Source organism: Lissotriton vulgaris, chromosome 2_1 (assembly GCF_964263255.1).
Source record: "Lissotriton vulgaris chromosome 2_1, aLisVul1.2, whole genome shotgun sequence".
Classification (NCBI taxonomy): domain Eukaryota; kingdom Metazoa; phylum Chordata; class Amphibia; order Caudata; family Salamandridae; genus Lissotriton; species Lissotriton vulgaris.
The window spans coordinates 1,195,286,145-1,195,300,096 of NC_141687.1; positions in this window are offsets into that span (position 1 = coordinate 1,195,286,145).

Below are 13,952 nucleotides of genomic sequence, written 5' to 3' on the forward strand. Positions count from 1 at the left end.
ATGTTTATATGATGAGTAATGCTACTCATCCTTCTAAGTGTTTAATATACAGATTTGTACCCTACTAGGCCTTGGAATTGTTTATTTTGCATTTCTCCTGTCTATTGTGTTCTGTTGAATATGTTCATATTTTATGCATACTTCCTATTTTTTCCCATTTCAGAACATTTTACCTGCTTTTTAGAAGTAGTTTTGGTTGTAATTGAAACTGTTTTTGAAAATTATTATGATACTGCTGAAATGTATATTCATCATAGTAAATCACTTTTGCCGTTTAGGTTGCTTAATTGTTTACTACAAACTCATTTGATGTACCATCCAGATTTTTAATTTAATTGAATTGTTTTAATTTATAATAGGTCCAACACCCAGAGTATGTGGGTGACCATCTGCCACTGACAAAACCTCTACTCCAGACCAGGATGGGAAGACCTCCACCACCACCAGCAAGTGACCCATAACCTAATTTCCTCCAGTGTGTGACTATCATTCACTTTGTGGACTATTTTCTGGATACATTTACCTTTTTATGCCAGTTATATTGTGTACATTTGATTTTAAACAATTTTGGCTCTTTAATATTAGTTTCATTCACCATTATTGACTTATTAAAAAATAAAATAAAGACTGGTGTTGGTAGCCGCATTTTGGGACTCTGCTGTTTGGCACTCTGCTGTTTGTCGCCAGATGGACCACAAGTCCCAGGGGCACGAGCGGGCGGTAGCGCTATTTAACCAACATGCTGGCCTGCGGCCCCTCGTACCTGCATTTTGGGACCCCGCTGTTTGGGACTGTAAGTGAGAGGGAAAGGGAAATGGTGTGCAACTAGGAGGAAGCATGGTTGGGACACTCAATCAGTTTTTATCTAGGGCAACCTCTGTACTCGCGCACAAGATTGATATAGCGGAGCAACACCTATCTCTGGAGCCTTTTGCCCACAAAAGATCCTCTGTAGGGGGCTTGGCACTCCATTCTACTCCCGGTCAACCTTTGAGCCCAGACAGAGCTATTGAATTAGACCCAGAGCCAGACCTAGAAATATCTACGGGTCCGATATCTCCTGCTCCTGAACCAACTCAGATTAACCAAAGAGCCACCAGGGCAGCAGTACTGTCAACACCTACAGGATCCACGCCTGACCCTGTTGTAAAGAGAAAGAGGGGGTCCCACAGAGACTGAAACCTGCGAAGAACTCAAGGCCAAACAAAAATGGCGTTGGGGTGCACCAGATACAGACCCAGGAGACCTAAGCAACCTGGAAACGACGACCCCTGCCCCATGTCCGGCGTCGAAGGAGGCCATGTGGCAGGGATTAAAAACCCTGGTCTCCACAAGGCCAGATCCCATTACATTGAGATTGAGCCAGATTGAAGGAAAAATAAGTGGTCTGGAATTACAGGCTAAAAACAACTTTCATGCTTTGGAGGCATTACTAGTAAGGAACAGGCCAACTTCAGATGGAGAAACCCAAACTACCCAAGTCACCCCAGAGGCCAGCAAAATAGCCCCAGCTGCAAAACCAAGCCCACCCTGTACAAATGAATTGGATAAAGCGGCTGATAAAACCAATTCACCACCGGATAATCTTAATGGTGCAAAAACTGGGCAAAGTGTAGCATCTCCAGGGAAGGGCAGTCCAGGAGCCAACAAGAAGAATGAAAGATTGGCCCATGGATTATTGACAGCTGAAACCCAGTCTTTACATTTGCCCCCAGTGGCGGTCCCCCTGGTGATGGTCTTGGGAATGTGCCTCCTCTGCGGGAGGTTCAGGCAGAATCAACATCTCAACTAATGTCTAAAGCCATGCATTGGGTGGTCCAAAAACTGGAGGGGGAGGGGTGCCGGGCGGGAACCTACAAAGTCAAATAATTATGGCTAGTCGAGTTACCTTGGTAGGGCCTACTTGGAAAGAAATGTGGGGAGACTGTTTGGTTTTAAACTTTAATAATGTTTTTATTGTCAGATTGGTTTTGGACACCTTGGGCAGTGCCATGGATAGAAACTCCAATATTACAGTGTTACTACTGGGTTATTTTTATAGACCACACCCCCGACAACCAACAGGGACCCGCCCCCAACAGATGGAGAGACAGGCACAGGGGGCCTTGTGGGGGATCCCCAGGCTGACAGACTTGAGACTTGAAAATAGATTTGCCTCCCTTTCCGACTTAGAAGACTGCAACTGACTACAGTCAGTGGAATTGAGTTATTTAGAGAGCAGTGAGAATAATGAAAGCCACCCCATGTCGGCCCCTGCAATTGGTGATACACAACAAATACCAACAAGATTACAGGGGAAACAAAAAGTGGCCTTAAAATTAGCTTCCTGGAATGTAGCCAGTATTGTTTCCAAACTGAGTGATAATAATTGGCTAAGTGTATGGCAAGAGCATGAAATAGTATGTTTTCAGGAAACGTGGGCTGTGAGGCCAGTGCATATCAATGGCCACCACTCCTTCCAGACTAAAGCCATACCATCAATTTCCGGGAGGGCAAAGGGAGGCATTCTTATCCTAATCAAAAACGATCTAAATATCAATGTGAAAAAGTATGATTGTACAAATCTAAATTTCCACACCCTGACGTTAGAGATACAACAGGAAGGTATATGGATACTAGTAAATTTCTATAATAATAGATTTGGCCAAAACATGCATTTAATCGTTGGCGAGCTCCTCAAAGCAGTAGAAAACATTACCCATAACCTTAAGGATGTGAATGTAAATATTATTTGGATGGGTGATTTTAATATTCACCCATGTTGTTACAATGCACTCATGGTTTGCACATTAGAGGACATGGGGGGTAACCCGATATATAATTTCACTCATAATGAATATGGTAATTCCCTAAACAGATTATTGGCCTAGCTGAATATGGAAATAGTCTGTGATATTGATCCTGCGTTGAAAACTTAGGGGGAACTTTCCACCCAAACGGGCAGTCAACAATTTATCATATACTTTTAATGACCCCTCTCATATTAAGGGTTTCCAGGGTAGGAAACTGCTTTTCAACCTTTAGTGATCACTCTATTGTACCTATGGAGATGAAAGTATCTATATGGGACTCACTTAATCACAAGCAAGCCGGAACCCCAATAGTGGCAAGGAAAAACGGAGTTCAATAAAAATGGGCACATATAGATGGATTAAAGACGTCCTCAGATGTCATAACAAAAACACAAGATAATATATTATATTGCCTAGGCCCAGAGGCTGATGCAGGGGGAGTGGTGCGGGCTTTTGGTGATATTTTAGAGAAGGTAAAATCAGCCCTTACACGACAAAGAAAGTCAAACAAAGCAAAGGTTAGGGGCTGGTTTGATTCACCATGCTCTAAAGAAAGGAAGGCATTAACCCTAGCTTTGAAAACCAGGCCCAGAGCTCCAGAAGACATAAAAACATTACCCACCTCCTACACACTGGCACAGAAAAATCGAGAAAGGACCATCAAGGAGGATTTATGGACAGATCTTGATAAGGCAGCTAGCACAGGAAACAGACAAGATTTTTGGAATTGATAAATGCACTATATTTTAAAATCATGGGTGCATATTAGCAAGAGCCTCGTTAAAATTATCTCAATTTTAGTGGCAGGAAACTGCCGCTAAAACGGCGATAAAGGGCTTGCTAATATGTGTTATAGAATTCCAATAGAAGCCCAGGTTAGATGTCCTGCACATCTAACCTGGGCTTCTATTGGAATTCTATAACTCATATTAGCAAGCCCATTATCGCCGTTTTAGCGGCAGTTTCCTGCCGCTAAAACAGCGAGAATTTTAACAAGGTTTTTGCTAATATGCCCCATAGTGACCCCACAACAGATACAAATGTGGATGAGGAAATGTGGGTCTCACATTCTGAAAACATCTTTGCTTTAAAATCTAATTCCCCAACCCGCCCCCCGACTGTAGAGCAAAAGTCTTATGCCCCCTTTGCATTTTCACTTAACGAAGTTAAAGTCGGATTAGAATCCTGTAGCAAGGGAAAGGCCCCAGGCCCAGACATTGTCCCAATTGATTTTTTCCAGGAAAACCTGGACCTAAAGGCACCCTCCTGACAAACGTAATGAACATCATAGCTCAGGTAGGACCCCCACCATCATGGTCAACAGGCGTGATTGTTCCAATTCACAAAAAAGAAAACAGGGACAATCAAAAGAATTATAGACCAATCTCCTTATTGACATAACATCTAAAATTATGGGACGCCTCCTCCTCTCCAGGTTAGAGGGTTGGGCAAAGGAAAATAGCATCTTGATTCAGGCCCAGTATGGGTTTCAGCAGGGAAGGGGCACAGTGGACCAGTGCTTAAACTTAGCACTGACCATCAAAAAATACACTAGAATGAAGGGTGAAAATATGTATATGGCTTTCATGGATCTGACGGCCGCATTCGACTGTGTGGTCCATGCTAAGCTTTGGACTGTAAGGGAGGCGATGGGGGTCAAACAATCAATACTAGACTTCATTAGACAATTGTATATAAATGCTGAGGCAACAGTCTGCTATACCAAGGACGGAGACTGTACATGCCCCTTAAAAATTGCAAGAGGGGTCAGGCAGGGCTGTGCCCTTGCCCCACTCCTCTTCTCCTTATACACTAATGGAGTCGAGAAAGCACTTACTATGGCCTCCCAAGATGTCCCTCTTTTTGACTCATAATCGCTACAAATATTGGCCTACGCAGATGATGCGGTGTTAATCGACCGAACAGGACTTTGTCAACAACGTTTGATAAATGCAAATGTCTCCTTCATGGATTCACTTAAGTTGAAGGTAAATCAAACTAAGTCCTTTGTAATACTAGCGGGGGCAAAAAACAGAGATAAAACACCCTACCTCCATGCGGATGCCAAGAGAATAGAGGTGGTGGATTCGTCCCCCTATCTGGGGGTCCTCTTTGACAAAGACCTCTCATGGTCTAAATTGATAGAAGGAACGAAGATGCCAATGGATAGAGGCATCGCTGCTGTTAAATCCTTCACCCGGAAACTGGGCGTTAAACCTATCCTACCTATGAAAAACATCTACCAGGCCAAGGTAAAGGCAGCAGCGACATACGGGCGGGGTGTCTGGGGTACATCAACACTGACACCCTCCCTCAACTTCAAATTACATTCTCCTCTCAGAATTGGCTACATCTTATATTTCAGACTCTATACAGCTAGCCTTGATTCTCCTCTGGCACTCAATCTGGCGGAGAGATACAGTGACACTCACCCAAACAAAAATAATAAAGAGTTGTTCAAGCATGGATAAGTGGAAAACCTCCAGATGGTTAAGTTGCATGGAATCTGCCTTAAAGGAGATTGGCCTCCCTGACTTGTTTCATAATCCACTGGCTTTCCAAAAGGTCTCTAAACAAAAGGTTACAAACAAGTTTTCATTAAGGTCTGAGTACACACTAAAGGAGCACCATAAAGAGAAACAAGCGCTCGGTTCCTATCGCCAAAATCCCCCAAAATTAGAAGAGGGGTTTTTATATTTATTACCCCGAAAAAATATACAATCACTCAGACTTAAGCGTATGCCCATGTGATAACCTTTCATCACAGACAGAGTTGCTCTTAGTTTTTTCTGCAGGCTCTACAAGAAAGAAAGGAATCAATACCTCATCCCAATTTTAAAATAAATAAATTTTAAACAGTGCAGAGTGGCACTATATTTTTTAAATGATTATCCGATTCGTTGATCTGTTATTTGGTAGCGACATTCCTATGGGCCTGCATAGGAAACAGGAAAGGTGGTTTGCCAAGTCAAGTTTTGTGAACTTACCTTGTGATTTATTCAGCTGTATAGTATTCTTTTTATGTATGAAATAATTTTACGACATTAGGTTTTGTCTTTTTTATACGAGAATTTAGGATGAATTAGAGGGACGATTCTTTCTCTTCTTTTTATGAAATTATGTTTTTCTTTATTTATCTGTGCTTTTATGATCATTTAAACTTGATCAAATAAAGATTGGAATTGAATTGAATTGACCGGTGTTGTATTTCTTTTCTCAATTTGTACACTGTTTTTATTTCCATCAAAATGTAAATTACAAATGATTGTTCATTCATAAATAAATTCCATCTAGGGAATGTTTTTCAATTTTTTTTAAAGACGACTAAAAAGATCAAAAACCACAAATCAAAAACTAGTATATGTTTTGATTTGAATAAATAAATGTTTCTTATATTTTCCTGATACATTATAACCCATGCATATTCCAAAAATGTCATGTAATATTTTTATTTACAGGTCCAGACCTTGCCAGCATGGAAGAACGGGAGATAATATTTTTTTTGTAAATCAGATTAAATAGGCAAACTCTTCTTGACATATGTCACCAGCTGGAGCCAGATCTTCTGCCTCACAATAGGAAACCTGCATCTATTACACCAATAATGAAAATAATGTCAGTACTCCCTATTGTGGCCAGAGGATCATTCCAATACACTGTTGAAGTATCTGGTGGAATGTCATGTTAGCTGCTCCCTCTGTTACAAAGCAATGCCAGCTACCGTAAGAGGTGGGGAGCCAGCAGTCCCAACACTAGAAAGTGGGTGCCCCGGGTGGTACCAGGGCACCAACAACAAAAGCCAGGCCTCAGGGTAAGGGGGCCTCAGTGACCTCCCTCCCATTATCCATTTATCTAAAAGAAAAAGACACAGGACCCTTGATGATGAGGTCCTCGGGGCTGAGATTGGCCCGGGAGGGGGGGTTGCTTGGCCCTCCTCCCTTTTAGTTAAAAAAAATCTAAAAAAGCTGGACCCCGGGGATGGGGTCAAATCCAGCAGGTGAGGTTACATGCAATAATAGCATTGAGAAAGGCAATCTCTGTCGAAACTCGTCTGATAATGCCTGTTGACTAAAGTGAAAGCCACCTGTGAATGCTCAGTTGTCCTTTTGGATGTTGGTGAATGTTGTAAATACATGGGGCCACTCCACGTATAGAGACACCCTCTACAAGGAGTTCAGCAGTGTATGTAGCAGTTGGGCTTCAGATTTATAGGTTTAGAGACGTGAGACCATGCTCGCGTAGGAGAAGGTACCCGTTCTGTAATAGTGTCCGACAGCTTTTCATGGACCTTATGTTTCTATTAAAATATGCTGCCAGAACCGCCGCAGCATCAGAGATGCACACCAGCCAACCTTGTGTTGGAACATTACCCAAAGGAAGGATATTGGTTACTAAACCTTTGCCTGCGGGTGTATTGCATCGTAAGGAGTGATGGCGGCGAACGAGGGAGGCAGCCTGACTTTTAATTTGTGTGCTGTTACTGTCCAGCATAAGTGACTGGACTGCATTTGTTAACTGCAGCAGATTTAAGCTGCAATACATACCTCATATCTACTGAGAGATGACACCTTCTCAAGGTAAAACATCATTACGAGTGACATTAGCAGAAAAAATATGAACTGAGAGCAGCCCTTCTTTGCTGTTTATCAGGCATCCACCAATCGTAGTGTTTTGAGATATATTTAAACTCTCTATTTGTAACATGTCAATAGTCAACCAACATCGAAAAAGGCAAATGCTGAAGCACGTCTGTTGGGTGAATAAAACCTGTGTCCAGAAACCCCTGAGTGCTCCTCTTCTCTGTGGTGAGAGGTTTGTTGGTGGATTTAAAGACACAAGACCATGCTTGCGTATGGAGTCACCCGTTATGTAAAGTGTGCAGAGGCTTTTCATGGACCTTGTGCATGTATGTATGTATATATATATATATATATATATATATATATGTATCACCTACTGGCGGTCGCCAGCAGGTAGTTATAGTTAGGACCTAGTTTCCATAGGAAATCCGCAACATTCTATTTGGAATAACTTTGGCACTGGTCAATGAATCTTTGCGAACTTCTTCAAAAAGATGGTTTGCTCCGCTCCGCTCCTTTCCTGAAAGTTTGGGGGTGATTCGTCAAGTGGGGGCCGAGAAAAAAGGGGGTCCCAAAACGTGTTTTCCCCATGCAATTTTCCATAGGGACCTTTAGGACGGGCTACAGCCCGAACTGCTGAACGGAATTACACCAAATTGGGCAAAAGGGTAGAGTTTGGTTCGCAGATGACGCTTTTTGTTAAATGGTGTAAATCCGTGCAGTAGTTCCTGAGGAAATCAAAAGTAAAATCATAGATATAGCTATAGACGAAGTACTGTCCGAGGATTATACACGTACCATTACGAGCACGAGCTGCATGCTAATTAGCTGTCAACTTTGTATCAACACTCCAAACCAGGAAGTGTTGGCAGGCATCTTGTGTGTCGGTAGAATCGAGGCAGAAAAAAACTGAAAAAGAAGTGTGCAAAAGATGCAAAGGGGGCAGGGTAGAAACACTCTGACCCCGTGGGCATGTTCAGGGGGTCCAATAAGGACCCCCAAGGCCAAACAAAACCCAAACTTTTTTTAATAAGAAATCGCGGGATTATGAGTCGTGCATCCAGGGCGTGCACAACAGGGGTCTGCAGTGAGCTGGGTGCGCACATTTTACTTTTTCAATAAAAAAATTTGCCCCACAGAAGTTTCTAATATTCCTGAGAATTGTATCCTCCGGGTCTTAGAAAAAATGTCGGGGACCGTGAGGGGAGCCACTATGCCCCCAGGGTCCGTCCGGCTTCCAGCGTTGTTCGGGAGCCGGCATTGCTTTTACACATGGGGATATGCTAACTTGTATGTGGAAATGCTATCTTGTTAGGATTTTAAAAGTGATAACAGATTTCACTGCTCTGTCTTTCAAAATGCAAACTAAGTTTGCTATTGGAGGGCGGGAGCTGCAAGACTTCTGCCTTCTCATAGCAAACAGCAGTGTACCGGGGGTAGGCACCCCGGGACACTGCAGGAACCGGCTCTTGGAGTGGCAGTCTCCAGGGTTCTCTAGGGCACCAGGCGGAGGGCCAAGCAGCCGCCTCCCACAATACACAAATCTCCGGGGGGGTGGTTGTTCCTGGGGTTTGAGGGGCGTCATTGAGGCCCACTGTCTTTTAATTTTGTAGGGGGGGTCTTGGATGCGAAAGTGGCGCAAGGGGGTTTTAAATCAGGTACACAGTGTTTTGTTTTAGTTTGCTTTCCTTTCTGTCTTGGAGAGGATCCAGAGTAAATATAACGGTTTTTGTACAGCCAGTACCTTTCAACCCTACCTCCAAACGGTTTTCTGCCTGTTACCATAGTACTTCAAATTATAAATATTATTTTTATTGGGGACCGCTACCCTCCCAAAAAATAGACGTATATACTTTTTAAAAATTAACTTTTATTAAAATAATAAACAACTGGAAACGTAACTTAAAGATAACAATACTAAAAAGAACTAGAAACATAACTTTAATAAAACAATATAATAAACAAAATGTGATGTGGATTCCAATAGGCGTACGGTAGGTAATCTGCAAAACAAAAAAGAAAATTAGTGCTTAAAATTAGATCGATGTGACTAAATGAGGTCAATCATTACATGTCAAGGTAATACTAGGATTTTAGGAGTACAGTGTGCCTGGTACACTTCAGTTGTGTTATAGGCCCGCTTTGAAGTGGTGTCTGTATGAAAGTGCCTACTGCGTTAGTGATGCAAAAGTGGCGCAACAGGATTGTAAATAAGTTCTTTTATTTCTAATGCATTTAATCGGAGGCATTGTATATCTAGGCCGCTCTGCTTACCTTGTGTAAACACTATGACCAGCAGAATTCACAACTTCAACTTAGCTTTGGTTCTACACGTCAGAGTAGACTGTAGTATTGGGGTTCCCAAGGCCTACATGCTCCGTTGATAACCCACTTACATTCAAGAACTGTTGGCACGGAAACTGTAAAATTCAAAGAACAAGTTTATTAAGACCCCATGGGGTGGTGGTACATTCCTACAGCACCCTTCGGTAATGCAAGAAGTATCACACCGAACATCGGTGTGACTCGTTCTTTTATACAGTTTTACAGGTAATAAAAGATAGGCGGCACAAGGTTACAAAGCGTTATGTACATATAAGGTCATCTTTTGGAACACAGCCAGCTCATTGGAGGGTTACAACCCCGCTGGTCAGTTTGGAGGCACATTCCTAAGGGGTGACTGGTCAGTGGGGACTGCGCATGTATGGGTTGACCAGTACTAAAAATAGCCTGTTGCTGGGCAAACTCGAGTGGTCAGTGGCACGGACAACGGAATAAAGGGCACGCTAGCCACGAGGCAGCTTATGGTCTAAGATGGCCGCCGTAACCTACAAAATGGCGTTTTCATGTATAGCCAATTTAAGCGGGAAAACGTGTAGCACAGCTAAGCGCTAACTCGGCCATTGTCAAATTACGACAGACGACCCTTTTAGCGTTTAGCTGAAGCTACCTCATAGTGAACATAGTCAGGGTGTTCATCTTCGATATCTATCAACATTATCTGAGTTACTTCTTTATGAAGCATCAGTTTGTCATGGGCAAGAACTCGTCTCGATGGTAAACAAGCTGATAAACACATTGAGCATAAGGCTGGGCCACATTGGATACATAAGCATACAAAGAACAGTATTCCAACAATGATACATAGAATCGTTAACAGTTTCCAGCCCCAAGTGGTGAGCATTGACCAGAACCATCCTGAAAGTGTCCAAGTTCCATTGTCCGGATGAATTTCAGCAGCGATTTTATGTAACTTAGAAATGGCATCATAAACAGATGGGGAATTGTCAGGTACGTATACACAACAGCTGCTTCCGATAATTCTACATGCCCCCCCACGGTCAGCTAGGACAACATCTAAGACCATCCTATTTTGGAGCGTAACGATTCTAGAAATCTGAAGTTCTTCAGTGATATTCCCAAGTGCAAGGGCAGTGTCATTTGCTACAGCCTCAACAACACGTGTCAATCGTCTTATTTTCTGACTGTTCAACGCAGCCCCCACAAAAGAAAACAGTCCTAAATTGAAGTCCACATATTGCTGCAAGGCAGTATCAGTCTGGTCGATGTCGTCCAGAACAACAGTCCGTTTAACCCGATTTAGAACAAAATCATGATATAAGACATAATCATTATGATACATTGGTGGGGCAATGAATACAGGGGGTAGTACAAAAGATACATAGCACGTGCCTAACCATCCCAACGGGAGCTGATGATAACCCTTCGTTCCACAGATAAAGTAAGTATTGCGAGATGCTACAAATGATATGCCAATTGGACTGTCGAATGTGAGTGTGGTGTTTCATTCACTTTTCCCAACTGAAATTGTACCTTTATTGCGTATACACAAATCAGCCTTTGTAGCAATAACATTAATGACATGCGAACTGGATACGTTGATATTCCGCTGATTACTGTAAACACGTGGGGCAGACACATTATCGGGGCGGTACTCCTCCCATTCAAATCGAGTACCCTCAGCTCGTGGATACCCATCCCGATCAAGGTAGCAGATTTTATTCAGACGGAAAAGTACCCCCCCTTTCGTTGGCCATCTCAAAGTGAATAAAAGGGTGTACCAGGCATTGCAGGATCCATTATGTGAAAACGGGAGTGGAATGAGTGGTGTACCCCCTTTTTTCTGATGCCCAGGCAACATCCCACACACCCAACAGTTGGACGTATTTGTCATGTTATGCGTATGATGTAGGATCTGAATAAAGCTATTGTTCAAATAAGTCTGTCGGTGCCGTTCTTCATGGTAGGGCAAAGTGAAATGAAAATGTTCAGATGGAGCCAGGGTAGTCGGCAGCAAATGTTCACGTGCAGGTACCACAAGTTCAACTACCCAAGCTATCACCGCTATTACCACAATGGTCAAGACGAAAAGGATGGCACCAAGGATTCTTTTATCTCGTGCTGCAGACGACGCCATAGTTCAAAAAGTTCTCAAATAGTTCACAAAGTTCACAAAGTCTCAATGCACATATGCATATACCTAAAAAAGAAAAATACGATGCTGAGCTCCGAGGTAGCCGTTGTTTTCTTCTCCGGGCCAAGACGGGTGTCGCTACACTTGGCAGAACTGATCCCCCCCCTTGGAATTCCCGGTTTCCGTTTCACAAACCCTAGAGAGGTAACCAACCAGTCTCGAAAAAACCCCAAAAAAATCTTCTTTATCGTGGCCGCAGATTGTAACGCTCTCGTCCAGAAACAGTATGGTCCGGGAAGGCTCCCTCAACTTCGGCCGATGTCACAGCTGGGCTCTTTTCTTTATCCAGAATCTCTTTGTAGTCAGTCAGCACAGCAGGATTCACCAGATCAGGAGAGACACGCCGGCAGTGAGTTGAGTGCACCCACCGCTTCCTATTGGTCACTCGTACTGCTGTCCGGGTCGCCAGAAGGACCTGCTCAGGGCCCCGTCACCTCGGTTCCAAGCTGCTCGCCCTCTCAAACGATCGAATCATTACATGATCACCGGGGCGAAGATCATGGCCCTCTCCAGTAGAGTTGTCAGGGAGTGCTTCTCGAACCTGTTGATGAATAGAAAGCAAATCATTTGTTAATCGTGCCAAATAATCATTCATCATTATACAAGGCACATCATGTATCAATCGCGGCTTGGGCTCTCCCCAAATGTTCATCGGCCTTCCAAACACCACTTCGTATGGTGTGAGGCCAGTTCGGGAGTGGGGTACTGATCTAAGAGAGAGTAATGCTAGCGGTAAGGCATCCGGCCACTTCAATGACGTGGATGCCACAATCTTAGCCAGTTTGAGTTTCAACGTAGCATTGTACCGCTCAACCAGACCTGCCGACTGAGGGTGGAACACAGCATGAAACTTCTGCTGAATCCCTAACCCCTTCAGCACATACTCCACAATCTTCCCAACAAAATGGGGCCCATTATCGCTCCACAGAAATTTGCAAACTCCAAAGCGAGGAAAGAATTCCTTAAGCAACACCTTAGCCGTTGTTAGAGCTGTATTGTCTTTCATGGGGAAGGCCTCAACCCATTTGCTAAAGGCACACACCACCACTAGGACGTACTTCAGATTGTTGCAACGCTCAAGCTGAATATAATCCATTTGGAGTACCTCGAATGGTGCAGAAGGTGGAACGAACCCTCCTTTCGGAGTATGGGTCCCCTTTCCAGGATTGTGTTGCAAACATACTAGGCAGGTCTGCACTACTCTCTTGGCAGTATTAGCAATCTCGGGATGTTCCCAAACTCGTGTTAGCAGTCGAGTGATTGCAAGAGCTCCCACATGCACCAACCCATGTGTCATCTGGACCATCGCCTGCAAGTAAGCTGCAGGCAATTTCCATTTTTCCATATCCTTGCTTCTCCAACAACCTTCATCATCTAGCACCCCATCTACTGGCCATGCCGCAAGTTCTGATTCAGTAGCTGATTTCTGGATATCTAAGATTTCTGATCTAGCATCGCTCCATCGCTCAGCCTGTGATTGTGTCACATACATGGGGGAGTCAGTCCGAGACATAGCTGTTTGTCTCGCTATGCTATCTGCGAAGGCATTTCCCTGACCCACTGTATCAGTGATCTTTTTGTGGGCGCTACATTTTATTATCGCCACTTTCTTTGGACAAAGCAACGCATTTAAGAGATCACGCACTAGTTCTCCGTGCATAATATGAACTCCATGAGAAGTCAAAAACCCACGTTCTTTCCAGAGTAGCCCGAAGTCATGCGCTACTCCGAAGGCGTACCGGCTGTCTGTGTAGATGTTCACACATAGGCCAGCACTCAATTCGCAGGCTCGTGTTAACGCTATCAGCTCTGCTGCCTGAGCCGATTTCTGTGGTATTCTAGCTGTTTCTACCACTGTCTTAAGTGTCGTGATCGCATATGCTGCGGAAGTCGTACCATCTGGCAGCCTCAAACACAATCCATCAACCTACAGTTCCCCATCCACATCTGGAAGTGGCATATCCTGTAAGTCGACACGACCCTTTGTCTGTTCCTCAGTCAGGAAAACACAATCATGATGTTTTTCTTCCTGACCCTCCTCGACCGGATAGGGCAATAAAGTGGCAGGGTTCAGGGTAGCACACC